At 46.7% G+C, this 18,129-nt stretch overlaps 1 protein-coding gene across 2 annotated transcripts in view; it reads right to left on the minus strand.

Annotated features, from left to right (window-relative positions):
- The window catches only part of rasgrp3 (RAS guanyl releasing protein 3 (calcium and DAG-regulated)), a 131,712-nt gene that overhangs the window by 77,215 nt on the left and 36,368 nt on the right, over positions 1–18,129 (minus strand). The window lies entirely within an intron of this gene.

Consider the following 18,129-nt stretch of genomic DNA (forward strand, 5'->3'; position numbering starts at 1 on the left):
CCGAAAACGAGCAGCACCGCGAGAAAACCGCCGAAAACGAGCAGCACCGCGAAAAAACCGCCGAAAACGAGCAGCACCGCGAGAAAACCACCGAAAACGAGCAGCACCGCGAAAAAACCGCCGAAAACGAGCAGCACCGCGAGAAAACCGCCGAAAACGAGCAGCACCGCGAGAAAACCGCCGAAAACGAGCAGCACCGCGAGAAAACCGCCGAAAACGAGCAGCACCGCGAGAAAACCGCCGAAAACGAGCAGCACCGCGAGAAAACCGCCGAAAACGAGCAGCACCGCGAGAAAACCGCCGAAAACGAGCAGCACCGCGAGAAAACCGCCGAAAACGAGCAGCACCGCGAGAAAACCGCCGAAAACGAGCAGCACCGCGAGAAAACCGCCGAAAACGAGCAGCACCTCGAGAAAACCGCCGAAAACGAGCAGCACCGCGAGAAAACCGCCGAAAACGAGCAGCACCTCGAGAAAACCGCCGAAAACGAGCAGCACCGCGAGAAAACCGCCGAAAACGAGCAGCACCGCGAGAAAAACGCCGAAAACGAGCAGCACCGCGAGAAAACCGCCGAAAACGAGCAGCACCGCGAAAAAACCGCCGAAAACGAGCAGCACCGCGAGAAAACCGCCGAAAATGAAGAGGAAAGTCTAGCTCTATATCTTATTTTTATTCAGAAGCTGTAATGAGCACAGAAGGCTTTAATTCTCCCTGTTCTATGTTAGCTACTTATTGCCTGTTCTCACATAATAAGCCACAATATTAACACCTTGTGGTATTGAAATTGCACAAAAAGAGGAGTGAAGTACGTGGGGCTAGAACCTACACTTGTTTTGCATGCTTTACGCCCACTTAACGCCCATTTTACCACTGAAATGACATATAACGCCCATATATCACCCATTTTGGCACAAAATGGAAACTGACGGGCATTTTTAGGAAATTTTTCACCGAGCATTACTTTCCCCAGGTGCTTAATGCCGGTGAAAAAATTACTGCCCGCCCACTTTTTTTGGGCGGAATCATCAGAATAGGCGAAATCAACGGCCATAATATCGCTCCACACGGAATTAACACCGAGATTTAATATTAACGCTGGCCCACTTTTTTTTGTCGTAAAGAGCATATGAAGATCGGCCACCGTCAATTTAACCATCTCGCACACATATCGGCCACAATATCGCTCGCCCAAAAAAACGTCCAGAAAAAGTGGAAGTAACCGGAACGAATCACAGCGTTATGGATGCCATGTTCTAGATCACATGTTGCATCCTTCAAAAGGCTGCTGTGCTTCAACCTCGACGGAATTCGGATGTACTCTGTAGCTCATTGGAGCTGATGTGACCATCTCTAAAAACATCTTGACCATACAGTGACCGATTGGAATTGAAAAGGTGTCTTCGTAGGGACATTCCTTGTTTGTGACCAATCGGTGGAAAACAGAGAGCCACTGCAATAGGGTCTGTCCTTTCTGACCCTCGCTTGGTGACCAATTACATGCAGCAGACTCGACATCGCTGAAGGAATGCTCCACTGCATTATGTGCCCAATATAAGATGTGACAGGCTGATGAGGAGGACCAGACGTTACACACCCTGCAAGTACAAGGAGAAGCATTCGTACCTCGACATGCCCGACACCACCTGCCTTCGGAGACTGCACTTCCACAAGGAGGTTATCACTGAGGTATGCCAGCTGATAAGGGGAGATCTGCAGCCTGCCAGCACCATCAGTCCGTCGAGGTCAATGTCACCGCGGCACTGTCATTCTATGCCTCTGGTTCTTTTCAGGCCACAGCTGGAGACCTTTGCGGACTTTCTCAGCATGCCACACATCGCTGCATTAGACAGGTCACTGAAGCCCTGTCCGCATGCAGGAGGGACTTGATAGCTTCCCTATGACCAGGGAGGTACAGAGTGAGAGGGCTCTAGGATTCTCCAGAATTGCAAACTTCCCCAAGGTGCAGGGAGCAATAGACTGTATGCACATCGTGATATCGGCACTTTTTCACGATGCTGAGGTTTTCAGGAACTACAAGGGATTCCACTCCCTGAATGTCCAACTGGTTGTCGACCACCAGCAAATTATACTGGCAGTGAATGCTCAGTTTCCAGGCAGCATCCATGATGCTCACATCCTGCGTGAGAGCACTGTATCTGACTTGTTTAACAATCAGTCACAAGGTCAATGCTGGATGCTTGGTGACAAAGGATATGGCCTTGCCACCTGGCTGATGACCCCCCTACGTGACACCCACACCAAAGCCGAGAGGCGATACAAAAAGAGCCACAGAGCCACTCGCAATATCATGGAGAAAACCATTGGAGTGCTAAAGCAGCGCTTTACATGCCTGGACCACTCCGGAGGCGAGCTCCAATACCAACCTGAGCAGGCAGCTTAATTCGTGGTGGTGTGCTCCATGCTACACAACTTGGCTATCAGGAGGGGACAAGAATTGCCTGATGAGTCTGACAGTCCACCTCACCAGAGAGAGGAAGAGGAGGATGAGAAGGCGGACGCTGACATCGGGCCAGACAATCAGGCTGACGCTGAAGCCATGCCCCCGCCCCGCTGTAGACCGCATGAAAGGGCCCGTGGTGGCATGATAGCTGCAAGAGCCTTACGTCAGGGGCTCATCAATGATCGCTTTGCCTGAAAGAACGTTGGTGTTATTTACACGGCTGACACACTGCTGGGTGTGCAGGTGATACATCAATGGTGGGCATCACCTTCGTGACAGTTAACGTTTAAGTTGATTGAAGTTAAGTGTAATTATACCCGATGGTATGAGATGTGATTTGGCTACGATAGACTGGCGAATGATACTTAAAGGGTTGACAATGGATAGGCAATGGCAGACATTTAAAGATCACATGGATGAATTACAACTATTGTACATCCCTGTCTGGCGTAAAAATAAAACAGGAAAGGTGGCTCAACCGTGGATAACAAGGGAAATTAGGGATAGTGTTAAATCCAAGGAAGAGGCATATAAATTGGCCAGAAAAAGCAGCAAACCTGAGGACTGGGAGAAATTTAGAATTCAGCAGAGGAGGACTAAAGGTTTAATTAAGAGGGGGAAAATAGAGTATGAGAGTAAGCTTGCAGGGAACAGAAAAACTGACTGCAAAAGCTTCTATAGATATGTGAAGAGAAAAAGATTAGTGAAGACTAATGTAGGTCCCTTGCAGTCAGAATCAGGTGAATTCATAATGGGGAACAAGGAAATGGCAGACCAATTGAACAAATACTTTGGTTCTGTCTTCACTAAGGAAGACACGAATAACCTCCCGAAAATACTAGGGGACCGAGGGTCTAGCGGGAAGGAGGAACTGAGGGAAATCCTTATTAGTCAGGAAATGGTGTTCGGGAATCTGAGGGGACTGAAGGCCGATAAATTCCCAGGGCCTGATAGTCTGCATCCCAGAGTACTTAAGGAAGTAGCCCAAGAAATAGTAGATGCATTTTCCAAAAATTCCATGGACTCTGGATCAGTACCTATGGTTTGGAGGGTAGCTAATGTAACCTCACTTTTTAAAAAAGGAGGGAGAGAGAAAATGGGGAAATATAGACCGGTTAGCCTGACATCGGTGGTGGGGAAAATGCTGGAATCAATTATTAAAGATATAATAGCGGCGCATTTGGAAAGCAGTGACAGGATCGGTCCAAGTCAGCATGGATTTATGAAAGGGAAATCATGCTTGACAAATCTTCTAGAGTTTTTTGACGATGTAACTCGTAGAGTGGATAAGGGAGAACCAGTGGATGTGGTGTATTTGGACTTTCAAAAGGCTTTTGACAAGGTCCCACATAAAAGATTAGTGTGCAAATTTAAGGCACATGGTATTGGGGGTAATAGAAATATAGAAATTAGGTGCAGGAGTAGGCCATTCAGCCCTTCGAGCCTGCACTGCCATTCAATAAGATCATGGCTGATCATTCAACCTCAGTACCCCTTTCCTGCTTTCTCTCCATACCCCTTAATGCTTTTGGCTGTAAGGGCCATATCTAACTCCCTTTTCAATATATCTAACGAACTGGCCTCAACAACTTTCTGTGGTAGAGAATTCCACAGTTAACCACTCTCTGAATGAAGAAGTTTCTCCTCATCTCGGTCCTAAATGGCTCACCCCTTATACTTAGACTGTGACCCCTGGTTCTGGAACATTCTTCCTGCCTCTAACCTGTCCAATCTCGTCAGAATTTTATATGTTTCTATGAGATCCCCTCTCGTTCTTCTAAACACCAGTGAATACAGGCCCAGTTGATCCAGTCTCTCCTCATATGTCAGTCCTGCCATCCCGGGAATCAATCTAGTGAATCTTCGCTGTACTCCCTCAATAGCAAGAATGTCCTTCCTCAGATTAGGAGACCAAAACTAAACACAATATTCCAGGTGTGGCCTCACCAACGCTCTGTACAACTGCAGTAAGACCTCCCTGCTCCTATACTCAAATCCTCTAGCTATGAAAGCCAACATGCCATTTGCCTTCTTCACCGCCTGCTGTACCTGTATGCCAAACTTCAATGACTGATGTACATGACACCCAGGTCTCGTTGCACCTCCCCTTTTCCTAATCTGTCACCATTCAGATAATATTCTGTCTTCCTGTTTTTACCACCAAATTGGATAACCTCATATTTATCCACATTATACTGCATCTGCCATGCATTTGCCCACTCACCTAACCTGTCCAAGTCACCCTACAACCTCTTAGCATCCTCCTCACAGCTCACACTGCCATCCAGCTTAGTGTCATCTGCAAACTTGGAGATATTACATTCAATTCCTTCATCTAAATCATTGATGTATATTGTAAATAGCTGGGGATCCAGCACTGAACCCTGCGGCACCCCACTAGTCACTGCCTGCCATTCTGAAAAGGACCCGTTTATTCCGACTCTCTGCTTCCTGTCTGCCAAGCAATTCTTTATCCACGTCAGTACCTTACCCCCAATACCATGTGCTTTAATTTTGCACACTAATGTATTGAGGTGCAATGAGACCTGAGTGCATTGGTACATCAGTCACTGAAGGTAGGCCCGCAGGTACAGCAGGCAGTAAAGAAAGCAAATGGCATGCTGGCCTTCATAGCGAGAGGATTTTAGTATAGGAGCAGGGAGGTCTTACTGCAGTTGTACAGAGCCTTGGTGAGGCCACACCTGGAATATTTGTGTTCAGTTTTGGTCTCCTAATCTGAGGAAGGATGTACTTGCTATTGAGGGAGTACAGCGAAGGTTCACCAGATTGATTCCCGGGATAGCAGGACTGACATATGAGGAGAGACTGGATCAACTGGAGTTTAGAAGAATGAGAGGGGATCTCATAGAAACATAAAATTATGACGGGACTGGACAGCTTAGATGCAGGAAGAATGTTCCCGATGTTGGGGAAGTCCAGAACCAGGGGTCACAATCTAAGGATAAGGGGTAAGCCATATAGGACTGAAATGAGGAGAAACTTTTTCACCCAGTGAGTGGTGAACCTGTGGAATTCTTTACCACAGAAAGTTGTTGAGTCCAGTTCGTTGGATATATTCAAGAGGGAGTTAGATGTGGCCCTTACGGCTAAGGGGATCAGGGGGTATGGGAGAAGGTGGGAGTGGGGTACTGAAGTTGCATGTTCAGCCATGATCATATTGAATGGCGGAGCAGGCTCGAAGGGCCGACTGGCCTGCTTCTGCACCTATTTTCTATGTTTCATTGGGCCCAACATCGCCCAATCCCTTTTTTCGGCGTACTGACCTGAAGCACGCCAACTTTGCACGCTGGAAAGGGCGCCAGAACAAAGGGGCCCCATCCTAGCCGCTCTTCCCGGAATTGTGGCGTGGAGGCTGAAGGGGGGGCGGAGCAACAGGCCAGCGCACAAAGCACTGCCGGCACCTGCACGCATGCTCAGTGAGAGCGGCGCGCATGCTCCTGTCCTCCCAGCGCGTCCTGTGGGCTGCGAGCAGGACCCGATGCTCGCAGTCCCTATCTCAGGCTGAAGGGATGCCCGAACTCGCCGCACCCTATCCCCGGCCGAGTGGACTCCCGGAGCGGCCGGCTGGCCCACTGAGTTCCTGGGCAGGTAGGACTTCTCCGCTTTTATTTTTTATTTAGTGGCTGTGCTTGTGTGGCTGTGCTTGAAACTTTTGATTGCGGGGGGGGAGGAAGAGAGTTTTGGGGAGGGGGAGGAGGAGAGTTTTGGCAGGGCGGGGAGGAGAGTTTTGATGAGGGGGAGAAGGAGAGTTTTGGGGGGGGGAGGAGGAGAGTTTTGGGAGGGGGAGAAAGAGTGTTTTGACGGGGGGGGAGAAAGAGTGTCTCTCTGGCTACCCCCCCCCACCACCCCCACCCCCCACCCCCTCCCCTGTGACATCATGGCCACCAGCTCACATTTCTCAGTAGGATTTACTTCATTTTTATTAGTATTTTAATTGTTTGAGCTTTTCCTTGCAATGTTTGGTGCTTGGTTGTTGAAGTCCTCTCCAGTTCCCTTCCCTCCCCTATCCCTGCCCTAATGTCTGCCGAATGTGCGCTGCTTTTTCTTCACTGCCCGCAAGGTTTTTCAGAGCTGGCCACATACACTGACCTAAGTGGATTTGGAGTAAGTTTTTGCTGGCCAAAGTGGCATAACTGGCCAAAACTGGTGTAAGTGTCTGGGAACACCCCCTTTTGAAAAAAAAACTGAGCTTAAAAAAATCGTACCAAACTGACTTACTCTGGAGCAAACTTTGGGGGGGAAAGTGGCATTTTTTAACTTATGCCAGAAAAAACAACTTACTCCAAAAAAATTGATGCAAGTCATGGCCAGGATTGGGCCCTATCTTTCTTTGTTACCCTTTGAAGTTAAGGAATCACCAGCGTGTAACGGTGCAGCTATCTGAGCCAATGCGTTACAAGGTTTTGTTAATAAAAAACATTTAAACCAAACATTAGTCTGAAATCATCAGTATTTCTGTACAAACCAACCCTCCCCCCAACCCCCCCCCGCCCCGGCTTTTCCTCCCCACCTCTACCACTTCCCCTTCCCCTTCCCCTCCTGACTCCAAGTCGCCTGGCCAAGGAGGTCCTCAGGCGATGCTTTATTTGGGGGGGGAGAGGACGGGAGAGGACGGTCCCGAGGTGGGAACATGCTCCAAACCAGAAGCAAGATGTTGCTGCTGGCTCTCGTGTGGTTGGCAATGGGGGTGCGCCACCTTTGGATTCACTGCCGCGCTCCGGAACCACTGGGATCCCTCTGCCACCAGTGTTCCTCCAACCCTTCCATGTTATATCTTATTTGTTGGATAAAAGCTCGGTGCCAACTATGTTTTTGGTGCTTAGTAGGCTGTTTGCTCCTGGTGAATCTCCCTCGTGCCTCCCACAACAGCCAGACAAGCACACACCACAGCCACACACACTTTCAGTGCCTCTGAGCTCCCTCTCACTCTGTCTCCTCTTCTGCGCATGTCATGATGACCCTTGACCACCTGAATCGCGGGAATCGAGCGTTGCCATGCCGTTGCTAAGGACGGCCACATTTTACGGCAGAAAGTCAAAAATATTTAATGCTACTGCCTATTTCATATCACTCGCGGTAACGCCCATTTTCAAAAATGGAGACTAGGTGCTTTGAGAATGGGTGGGAAGTCACGATCTGAAAACCCTTTTTTCCCGCCATGCCGGAAATAATGCCCATTTTTGGGCGATAAGCACAAAAGTGGAGGTTCTAGCCCGTGGATAATAAGAAAAGACCATTCCATCCATCAAATCTGCTCCATCTAGAATGCATGGGCCTAGAAATTGGGGAACGCTCGAAGCCTGCCAGTAACGTTGGTGGCCAAGGGTAATGGCCTCCAGCTAAGAGAGCACAGGCAGTCCCAGCATTTTGGTACTGCCTGCTCATTATCATCAGGGAGGAGATTTTCCAGTGCAACGCGCTCTTTGCAGCGCTAATCTCAGAACGCCTCTGTCTCCCGTTCGTAGTGTAGGAAGGCAGGGAAGAAAGGAGCGAACCGAACAGATGTCGTACGTGTTGTAAAATTAGTAGCTGCTACCCGATGTTTGACGATTCTGTGACCACTGATGGGCAAAAAATGAAAGTTTAAAAGAAGAACTGAGGTAAAGGAGGTGTTTGAAGTTCTGGCGACAGTCCACCTGGCCATTGACGCTGCTGAAAGACTTTTTAGTGGCAGCAAACACCGGCGTGAATTAGTGCGGGCGGCATTGCGAGCGGAGAGCTCCAAAATGGATGTCATTAAAATACTCTCGCCGATAACAAGTAACAGCAGCACTGCCGACCTGCCGAAATGGTGGCCACCTGCTGGCGGAAGAGCGCCGGCCGCCATTTCTTGGCGTTAACACCACCCGAGTTTATAGGCCCATATATTACAGAGGAATTACTACATGCAAACAGGGTGTTTGGCCCAACCAGTCCACGTTAGTGTTTATCTTCCATACAGGCAGTAGTCCTAAGCCCATGTACTCACCTTGTTCCTATAACCTTTTATCTATCTTTCCTTCAACTACCTATCTAATCTTAAATATTGACATGGTCATAGTTTCAATCATTAACTCTGTTAGTCAGTTCCCCATCCTCACAACTCTCTCCCTGTTAGTCAGTTCCCCATCCTCACAACTCTCTCCCTGTTAGTCAGTTCCCCATCCTCACAACTCTCTCCCTGTTAGTCAGTTCCCCATCCTCACAACTCTCTCCATGTTAAAATCTTCCCTTGGTCCAGACCCATATATTTCTGAAAGCAGTTTGTTACTATCTACTGTGTTCCATCCCTTCATAAATTTAAACACCTCTATAAAATCACCCGTAAGATCCTCTGTTCTAAAAAAACGGATGATTCCTTCATGGACTCTTTCTTCCCTACCAGTATTGTTGATTTCTGACTTTAGCCTCCCTTACCTCCCCTTACCTCCCCTGAAAAGACAAACAAAGCAGTTTAATGTCCCCATAACCCTCAATGCTGTTTAATATCTCCATAATCCTCAATGTAATAAATATCTCCCTAACCCTCAGTACTGTTTACTATCTCCATAACCCTCAATCCTACGTCTCAACAGATATCAATACAGTAAAATTAATACTTTCGGACAAGTACAGCCATAAATACATTGGCCAGGAATTTCCTCAGAGCTGCTCCCGTTCCACCGCCGTAGCTTCCGGCAAGATTGCGATGTCGGAGCAGGAGCAGATCTGAACAAATTCCCGGCCATTGTGGAGGGCATGTTTTGTAACCTACTTCTTTGCTGGATGAGTGCCTTGTGCTCCCTCCCTCAGAACAGCAGAGTGCTTCTCCGATTGCGACACTTTACTGGGGCAGGCATCTCTATTGGGCCTGCACAGGTGTGCACCGCCTAGCCTGACTATTAAAATGGCCCTGTCTCTTGGATTTGCGATGCCTGGGAAAATGCTGCAGGATTTCCTCCCCTCTTTCTGCCCTACTTATTTTGGGACAACTTTACTTCAGGCATTTCAACAACCACTTGCTGCAGGAATGCACATTTTTAACAAGTTATTCACTAAAACATAAAATTAAGATTCTCTGAAGAGATAGAGAAATACTTTGTTACATATAAGATCGAAAGTTATAGGAATACATATACAGCTATTCAAATATCCCCCCCAGGGAACACAATGTTTGTGTGCAGCTGGGACCTTGAAAAGGTCATCTGAAGAAAGCAACTGAGCAGGGTTGAACATCAGTGATGTGATGATGGATAGATTTATTCTGCAGTTTTATTCAATTACCTTCGGGAATCAGGGAGAAAATATGCAAAACTTTCCATTACGCGATCAGAGTTGGGCAGATTGATTGAGCAGATTGCTATAACTGGAGCCAAGTCCAGCACTGACTCCTGGCCCTCGGATTTTGGACTGATCATTCCTCACTTTTGTGTACTTGTCCTAAGACCCTTTCCTGCTTCAGTTCGAACTCTGTCAGGTTCATGTACCTTACATTTCCCTCCATATCTATCTGCATGCACACCATGGCCCATTACTCCCATTTTGCCTTTGAGCCCCTCCATGGCCTTGCTCTCCTTTCTTCTCCTCTTCCTCTCATCAAACCATACCACCTTTCATCCCTCCTCCAGGCTCCTTTGATCCCTCTTCCCACCTATCACTACTCCACAGCTACCTAGTGTTACTCCAGGCTTGCAGCCTTCTACAGCGAGCACACACGGCTTCCTGTTACACCTCCCTCAGCTGGCTGACTATTCCATTCCAACCACACACACACACACACACACACACAGTTTCTGCCTCTACCATCCTTTCAGGCAGTGCATTCCAGACTCCCACCACCCTCTGGGTGAAAAAAGTTCTCCCCTTTAATCCTTCTACCAATTACTTTCAATCTATGCCCCTGGTTGTTGACTCCTTTGTCAAGGGAAATAGGTCCTTCCTATCCACTCCATCTAGGCCCCTCATAATTTTATACAACTCAATCAAGCCTCCCCACAGCCTCCTCTGTTCCAAAGAAAACAACCCCAGCCTATCCAATCTTTCCTCATAGCTAAAATTCTCCAGTCCAGGCAACATCCTCATAAATCTTCTCTGTCCCCTCTCTAGTGCAGTCCCTCCAATGGCCCTGGCCTGCTGATGGTCTTGCAGGCCGGGACCGCGCCAATTTCCGGGCTGGGGCCATTGAAGGAAGCAGTGTGCGGCGGCATATCACTGCAGGGAGCAGCACATGCTGCAGCAGGAGGGCGACGGCTACGAAGCCAGGTCACTGAGTGCAGTGCGGGCAGGCACAGCAGGAGGGGGCGAAGGAGCGGCAAGAGTTTGGAGAGGGAAGTGACCGGGGCCCAAGAGAGGCATGAATCTGGGGCCCAGAAGAGGCGAGTGCCCAGGGGCAGCACGGGCCAGCCCACACTGCGATGTGTGCGCGCGCTCGGTCTGTGCAGCAGAACTGGTCTGCAGTTAGTCTTGGGTAATCCTTGCCACTGGACCAAGACCTAGCTCTGTCAAGACCGTGTGGTGGCTGGTGTGCAACGGCCATCACACATTAAAAAACCCCAAGCACAGGCATCTTCCAACCTTCACGATGTAGTTCGGGATCTGGAATATTGGAATATAGAAACATAGAAACATAGAAACATAGAAAATAGGTGCAGGAGTAGGCCATTTGGCCCTTCTAGCCTGCACCACCATTCAATGAGTTCATGGCTGAACATGCAACTTCAGTACCCCATTCCTGCTTTCTCACCATACCCCTTGATCCCTCTAGTAGTAAGGACTACATCTAACTCCTTTTTGAATATATTTAGTGAATTGGCCTCAACAACTTTCTGTGGTAGAGAATTCCACAGGTTCACCACTCTCTGAGTGAAGAAGTTTCTCCTCATCTCGGTCCTAAATGGCTTACCCCTTATCCGTTAGACTGTGACCCCTGGTTCTGGACTTCCCCAACATTGGGAATATTCTTCCTGCATCTAACCTGTCTAAACTCGTCAGAATTTTAAACGTTTCTATGAGGTCCCCTCTCATTCTTCTGAACTCCAGTGAATACAAGCCCAGTTGATCCAGTCTTTCTTGATATGTCAGTCCTGCCATCCCGGGAATCAGTCTGGTGAACCTTCGCTGCACTCCCTCAATAGCAAGAATGTCCTTCCTCAAGTTAGGAGACCAAAACTGTACACAATACTCCAGGTGTGGCCTCACCAAGGCCCTGTACAACTGTAGTAACACCTCCCTGCCCCTGTACTCAAATCCCCTCGCTATGAAGGCCAACATGTCATTTGCTTTCTTAACCGCCTGCTGTATCTGCATGCCAATCTTCAATGACTGATGTACCATGACACCCAGGTCTCGTTGCACCTCCCCTTTTCCTAATCTGTCACCATTCAGATAATAGTCTGTCTCTCTGTTTTTACCACCAAAGTGGATAACCTCACATTTATCCACATTATACTTCATCTGCCATGCATTTGCCCACTCACCTAATCTCTTCAAGTCACTCTGCAGCAGCTCACACTGCCACCCAACTTAGTATCATCCGCAAATTTGGAGATACTGCATTTAATCCCCTCGTCTAAATCATTAATGTACAATGTAAACAGCTGGGGCCCCAGCACAGAACCTTGCGGCACTCCACTAGTCACTGCCTGCCATTCTGAAAAGTACCCATTTACTCTTACTCTTTGCTTCCTGTCTGCCAACCAGTTCTCAATCCACGTCAGCACACTACACCCAATCCCATGTGCTTTAATTTTGCACATTAATCTCTTGTGTGGGACCTTGTCGAAAGCCTTCTGAAAGTCCAAATACACCACATCAACTGGTTCTCCCTTGTCCACTCTACTGGAAACATCCTCAAAAAATTCCAGAAGATTTGTCAAGCATGATTTCCCTTTCACAAATCCATGCTGACTTGGACCTATCATGTCACCTCTTTCCAAATGCACTGCTATGACATCCTTAATAATTGATTCCATCATTTTACCCACTACCGATGTCAGGCTGACCGGTCTATAATTCCCTGTTTTCTCTCTCCCTCCTTTTTTAAAAAGTGGGGTTACATTGGCTATCCTCCATTCCACAGGAACTGATCCAGAGTCTATGGAATGTTGGAAAATGACTGCACCCAAGTCATCCTTGCTTTGAGGGACTGCCTATGATGATGATCATGAGTTCAATCACATCTTTCCTGTAATGTGGTGACCAGAACTGTACACAGTACTCTAACTGTGGCCTAACTAATGTTTTATACAGTTCAAGCATAACCTCCCTGCACTTATATTCTATGCCTCGGTTAATAAAGGCAAGTATCCTGTATGCCTTCTTAACCACCTTATCTACCTGGCCTGCTATCTTCTGGAACTGTGGACATGCACTCTGAGGTCATGTGTGTGTGGAGGCAGAAGACGCGGGTATGGTTCTTAATGAATACTTTGCATCTGTTTTCACAAAAGAGAGGAATGATGCAGATAGTGTAGTTAAGGAGCAGCATGAAATATTAGATGAGATAATCATAGTGAGAGGAAATATTAAGGAGTTTAGCATCTTTGAAAGTGGATAAATCCCCAGGCACAGGCTGTTCAAAGAAGTAAGAGAGGAAAAAGCCTCAAATGCTTCTCCATATTGAATTCCATTTGCCATTTTTCTAACCATCTGACCAGTCCATTGATATCTTCCTGCAGTCCACAGCTTTCTTTCTCGCTATCAACCACATGGTCAATTTTTGTATAATTTGCAAAATTCTTAATCATACCCCCTACATTGAAGTTTAAATCATTGATATATACCACAAAAAGCAAGAAACCTAGTACTGAGCCTTGCGGAACCCCACTGGAAACAGCCTTTCAGTCACAAAACACCTGTCGACCATTACTCTTTGCTTCCTGCCTCTGAGCCAATTTTCCCTTGAATCCCATGGGCTTTTACTTTTCTGCCCAGTCTGCTATGTGGGACTTTATCATTGACCCTCCTGGTTACCTCCACAAAAAATTCAATCAAGTTAGTCAGACACGACCTTCTCTTAACTGTCCTTATAATCCACACCTTTCTAAATGACAATTAATACTGTCCCTCAGATATTTTCCCAATATTTTGCCCACCACCGAGGTTAGGCTGACTGGCCTGTAATTACTCGGTCTATTCCTTTCTCGCTTTTTAAACAATGGTACAACGTTAGCTGTCCTCCAGTCCTCTGATACCACACCTGTAGCCAGAGAGAATTGGAAAATGATGGTCAGAGCCTCTGCTATTTCCTCCCTTGCTTATTTGAACTATCTGGGATACATTTCATCCGGACCTGGGGCTTTATCCACTTTCAAAGATGCTAAACCCCTTAATATTTCCTCTCACTATGTTTATCTCATCTAATATTTCATGCTCCTCCTTAACTACAATGTCTGCATTATTCCTCTCTTTTGTGAAAACATGCAAAGTATTCATTAAGAACCAGACCCACGTCTTCTGCCTCCACACATAGATTACCTTCATGGTCTCTATTAGGCCCCATTCTTTCTTTAGTTATCCCCTTGCTCTTTATGTATTTATAAAACATCTTTGTGGTTACCTTGATTTTACTTGCCGATTTTTTTTCATGCTCTCTCTTTGCTTTCCTGATTTTCTTTTTAATTTCACTCCTGCACTTTCTGTACTCCTCTATGCTTTCTGCAATATTTAGCTCTTATTATTTGACACAAGCTTTCCTTTTTTTACCTTATCCTATGCTATATGTCTCTAGACATCCAGAGGTCTCTAGATTTGGGAGTCCCATCTTTTTTCTTTGTGGGAACATATTTGCTCTGAACCCTCACTATCTCCTCCTTGAATGCCTCCCACTGCTCTGATTTACCTTCAAGTAGCTGTTTCCAGTCCACGTTTGCTAAATCACGTTTCAGCTTAGTAAAACTGACCTTTACTCCTGGTCTATCTTTGTCCTTTTCCATAACTATGCTAAATCTAACTGAAGTATGATCACTACCACCAAATTGCTCTTCCGCCTCCCCAGCTTCATTCCCTAAAATTAAGTCCACAACTGCCCTATCTCTTTTTGAGCTTGCTACATACTGGCTAAAAAACATCTGACCTTGTCCACTTTAATGTTAAAAAATGGTTAGCCTTCTGACTGCCAGGCTATTGAGAAGAAATTGTTTGTCCTTCAAGGAGGTAAACCCTTTATAACTTTTCCAGAGCCTCCAGTTCTTTATTCCCTTATGATCTATATATGCCAATGAGGTCCAGTGAGGAGTTGTCCTGTTTAACAACCACTACAGGGGGAGAAATTTGGTATCGTCCTGTTTGGGGCGTTAACCTTTGAAAGCTGGGAAAACTAGTGCCAGGCGCTAATGATTCCCAGCTTTTTTTAAATTCGGTGTTTGCGCTCCAGGAAGTAAGTGGAGCGCTAAATCAAGCAGCCCACTTCCTTCTTGGAGCGCTATAGGACGCAGGCGGGGCGGTAAGTGTGCAGCGCTGCACAATGGGCCGTGTAGCACTGCCGTGATCCGAGGTTCCTTTCCTCCCTTAAAGAGAAGGACCGTCGCTGCAGGCTCTGCATTGGGACCAGTTAGCTGGTCCCTGACGGCAGCCACGATCCGGCCTGATTAACCCCACGTGCTCCAGCAGAGTGCCGGACTGATCGATGGCGGCTGAAGAAGAATCGCAAAAGTTGAAAATAATAATTTGAACAATTTTTTGCACTTACCTCGGCATCCTCCCCTTTAACTTTCATCGCCGAAATGCCCGGCCTCCCGAACAATCTCCGTCGCAAGAGATTGTGGCGCAAAGTGTTACTGCCGCCGCAAACCTCTCGCCCAAGTTAGCGGGAGTTGTTAATTTCACTGCCTCCGGCCGGTAAGTCATTAGTGCCCTATTCTCACCCTCCGGAGGCGATAACAGGAGACACTCAGGAGGTCAATTTCTAGGCTCCAGGGACTTACTGATAAGAACTCCAAGGATTTTAGAATCTGAATGTTCTTTTTTATAAACACTTCAAATATCATGACAATTTAGCTATTTTTCTCTATTAGTATTTGTTGTCTATTTTTTTTTTGCTTCTCTATATTAGTTCACTTGTAAATAAATCTGACCAGGTCGTTTTAACCTGTACAATTTATTCTGGCAGCAAGTTATTTTCTACTTTTGAGGTTAACAGGAGAATGTTTTAAGTATCCCAGTAAGCAGATTATTGCAATTAGGGGTTTACTGTTAGTCCTGTTTACCTTGAGCAGATTAACCAGTACACAGTCGTGAATATGAACAGAGGTTTCAGTTCCAAAGGCACTTCATCTGATCATAGAAATTGCAGTCTAGCTGTGAATATAAGAGGAAATGCTGGGGAAAAACAAACTGTAATAGGCAGATATGCCTTAGGAACTTAATCGAGACATCCTTGCTCTCTAAAAGTCACTAGAAACTAAGCATTTATCCCACCTGTCCAGGCTGGAATTAGCCCCAAGTCCCAAAGGTAAGGGCAGTGTTCTACCCCACAGGATCACCCAATTCCTTTGGTAGGTGTGAAGTTTATATTATCTGAAATACATTTCCCAAAAGTACACCAAATGTTATGGGAATGTGAAAAGCATTTGGTGGATCACTATAATGATTATTTAGCCAAAATACGAGGTGCATTTACCACAAGCATAGACCAACAACAGGAGGGAACTGATGTCACGATATTGGTGCAGTCATTGGTTAAATGCTAACAAGAATGAGAGGTACTGGGTTGGACTGAAAGCAACCTCAGTGCCCTGCTCAATGCCAAGATGAACTTCAAACCTCACATTCAGTCCATCAATAAGACAGCCCATTTCCACCTCCATCCCTACCTCACCCCCGCCTCTGCTGAGAGACACCTTGCCACCTCCAGCATCAACATTTCCTCTTAGCTAGTTATAATTCTAGCCTCTTGAACATCCCCGATTTTAATCACTCCACCATTGGCGGTCGTGCCTTCTGTTGCCTAAGCCCTAAGCTCTGGAATTCCCTCCCTAAACCTCTTTGCCTCTCTACCTCTCTTTCCTCCTTTAAGAAGCTGCTTAAAACCTACCTCACCTGCCCTAAGGTCCCACACAAGAGATTAATGTGCAAAGTTAAAGCACATGGGATTGGGGGTAGTGTGCTGACGTGGATTGAGAACTGGTTGTCAGACAGGAAGCAAAGAGTAGGAGTAAATGGGTACTTTTCAGAATGGCAGGCAGTGACTAGTGGAGTGCCGCAAGGTTCTGTGCTGGGGCCCCAGCTGTTTACATTGTACATTAATGATTTAGACGAGGGGATTAAATGCAGTATCTCCAAATTTGCGGATGATACTAAGTTGGGTGGCAGTGTGAGCTGCGAGGAGGATGCTATTAGGCTGCAGAGTGACTTGGATAGGTTAGGTGAGTGGGCAAATGCATGGCAGATGAAGTATAATGTGGATAAATGTGAGGTTATCCACTTTGGTGGTAAAAACAGAGAGACAGACTATTATCTGAATGGTGACAGATTAGGAAAAGGGAAGGTGCAACGAGACCTGGATGTCATGGTACATCAGTCATTGAAGGTTGGCATGCAGGTACAGCAGGCGGTTAAGAAAGCAAATGGCATGTTGGCCTTCATAGCGAGGGGATTTGAATACAGGGGCAGGGAGGTGTTGCTACAGTTGTACAGGGCCTTGGTGAGGCCACACCTGGAGTATTGTGTACAGTTTTGGTCTCCTAACTTGAGGAAGGACATTCTTGCTATTGAGGGAGTGCAGCGAAGGTTCACCAGACTGATTCCCGGGATGGCGGGACTGACCTATCAAGAAAGATTGGATCAATTGGGCTTGTATTCACTGGAGTTCAGAAGAATGAGAGGGGACCTCATAGAAACGTTTAAAATTCTGACGGGTTTAGACAGGTTAGATGCAGAAAGAATGTTCCCAATGTTGGGGAAGTCCAGAACCAGGGGTCACAGTCTGAGGATAAGGGGTAAGCCATTTAGGACCGAGATGAGGAGAAACTTCTTCACCCAGAGAGTGGTGAACCTGTGGAATTCTCTACCACAGAAAGTAGTTGAGGCCAATTCACTAAATATATTCAAAAGGGAGTTAGATGAAGTCCTTACTACTCGGGGGATCAAGGGTTATGGCGAGAAAGCAGGAAGGGGGTACTGAAGTTTCATGTTCAGCCATGAACTCATTGAATGGCGGTGCAGGCTAGAAGGGCTGAATGGCCTGCTCCTGCACCTATTTTCTATGTTTCTATGTTTCTATGTTTCTAATTTCTCCTTGTGTGTCAATTTTTTTTAAACGCTCCTGTGAAGCGCCTTGCAATGTTTTGCTACGTTAAAGGCGTTATATAAAACAAGTTGTTGTTGCTGTTGTTGTTAGCTGACCTCCTGAGCATAGAAAACTCAAAATCATACAGAACTCTACCACTTGCACCCTATCCGTACCAAACTCTGCTCACTTATCACCCAGGTTTTTGCTGACCTCCTCTGGCTCCCCAGTGCACTGAATTCAAAATCTTCATCCTCACTTACAAATCCCTCCAAAGATTCAGCCCATCTTTCCTCTGCAATCCCCTCCAGCCGACATCCGGCACTCTTCTGAATCTGGATTTGTCATGTATGTAACTGTCATTGTAACCCATGTATAAACGGACCTAAGTTGTACACCATGAGAACATTGACCACTAGGTGGTGAATTTGTGGGAGACACTCCTAACCTGGACTTTCAGGTA

The sequence above is a fragment of the Pristiophorus japonicus genome, chromosome 9, assembly GCF_044704955.1.
Source record: "Pristiophorus japonicus isolate sPriJap1 chromosome 9, sPriJap1.hap1, whole genome shotgun sequence".
NCBI lineage: Eukaryota > Metazoa > Chordata > Chondrichthyes > Pristiophoridae > Pristiophorus > Pristiophorus japonicus.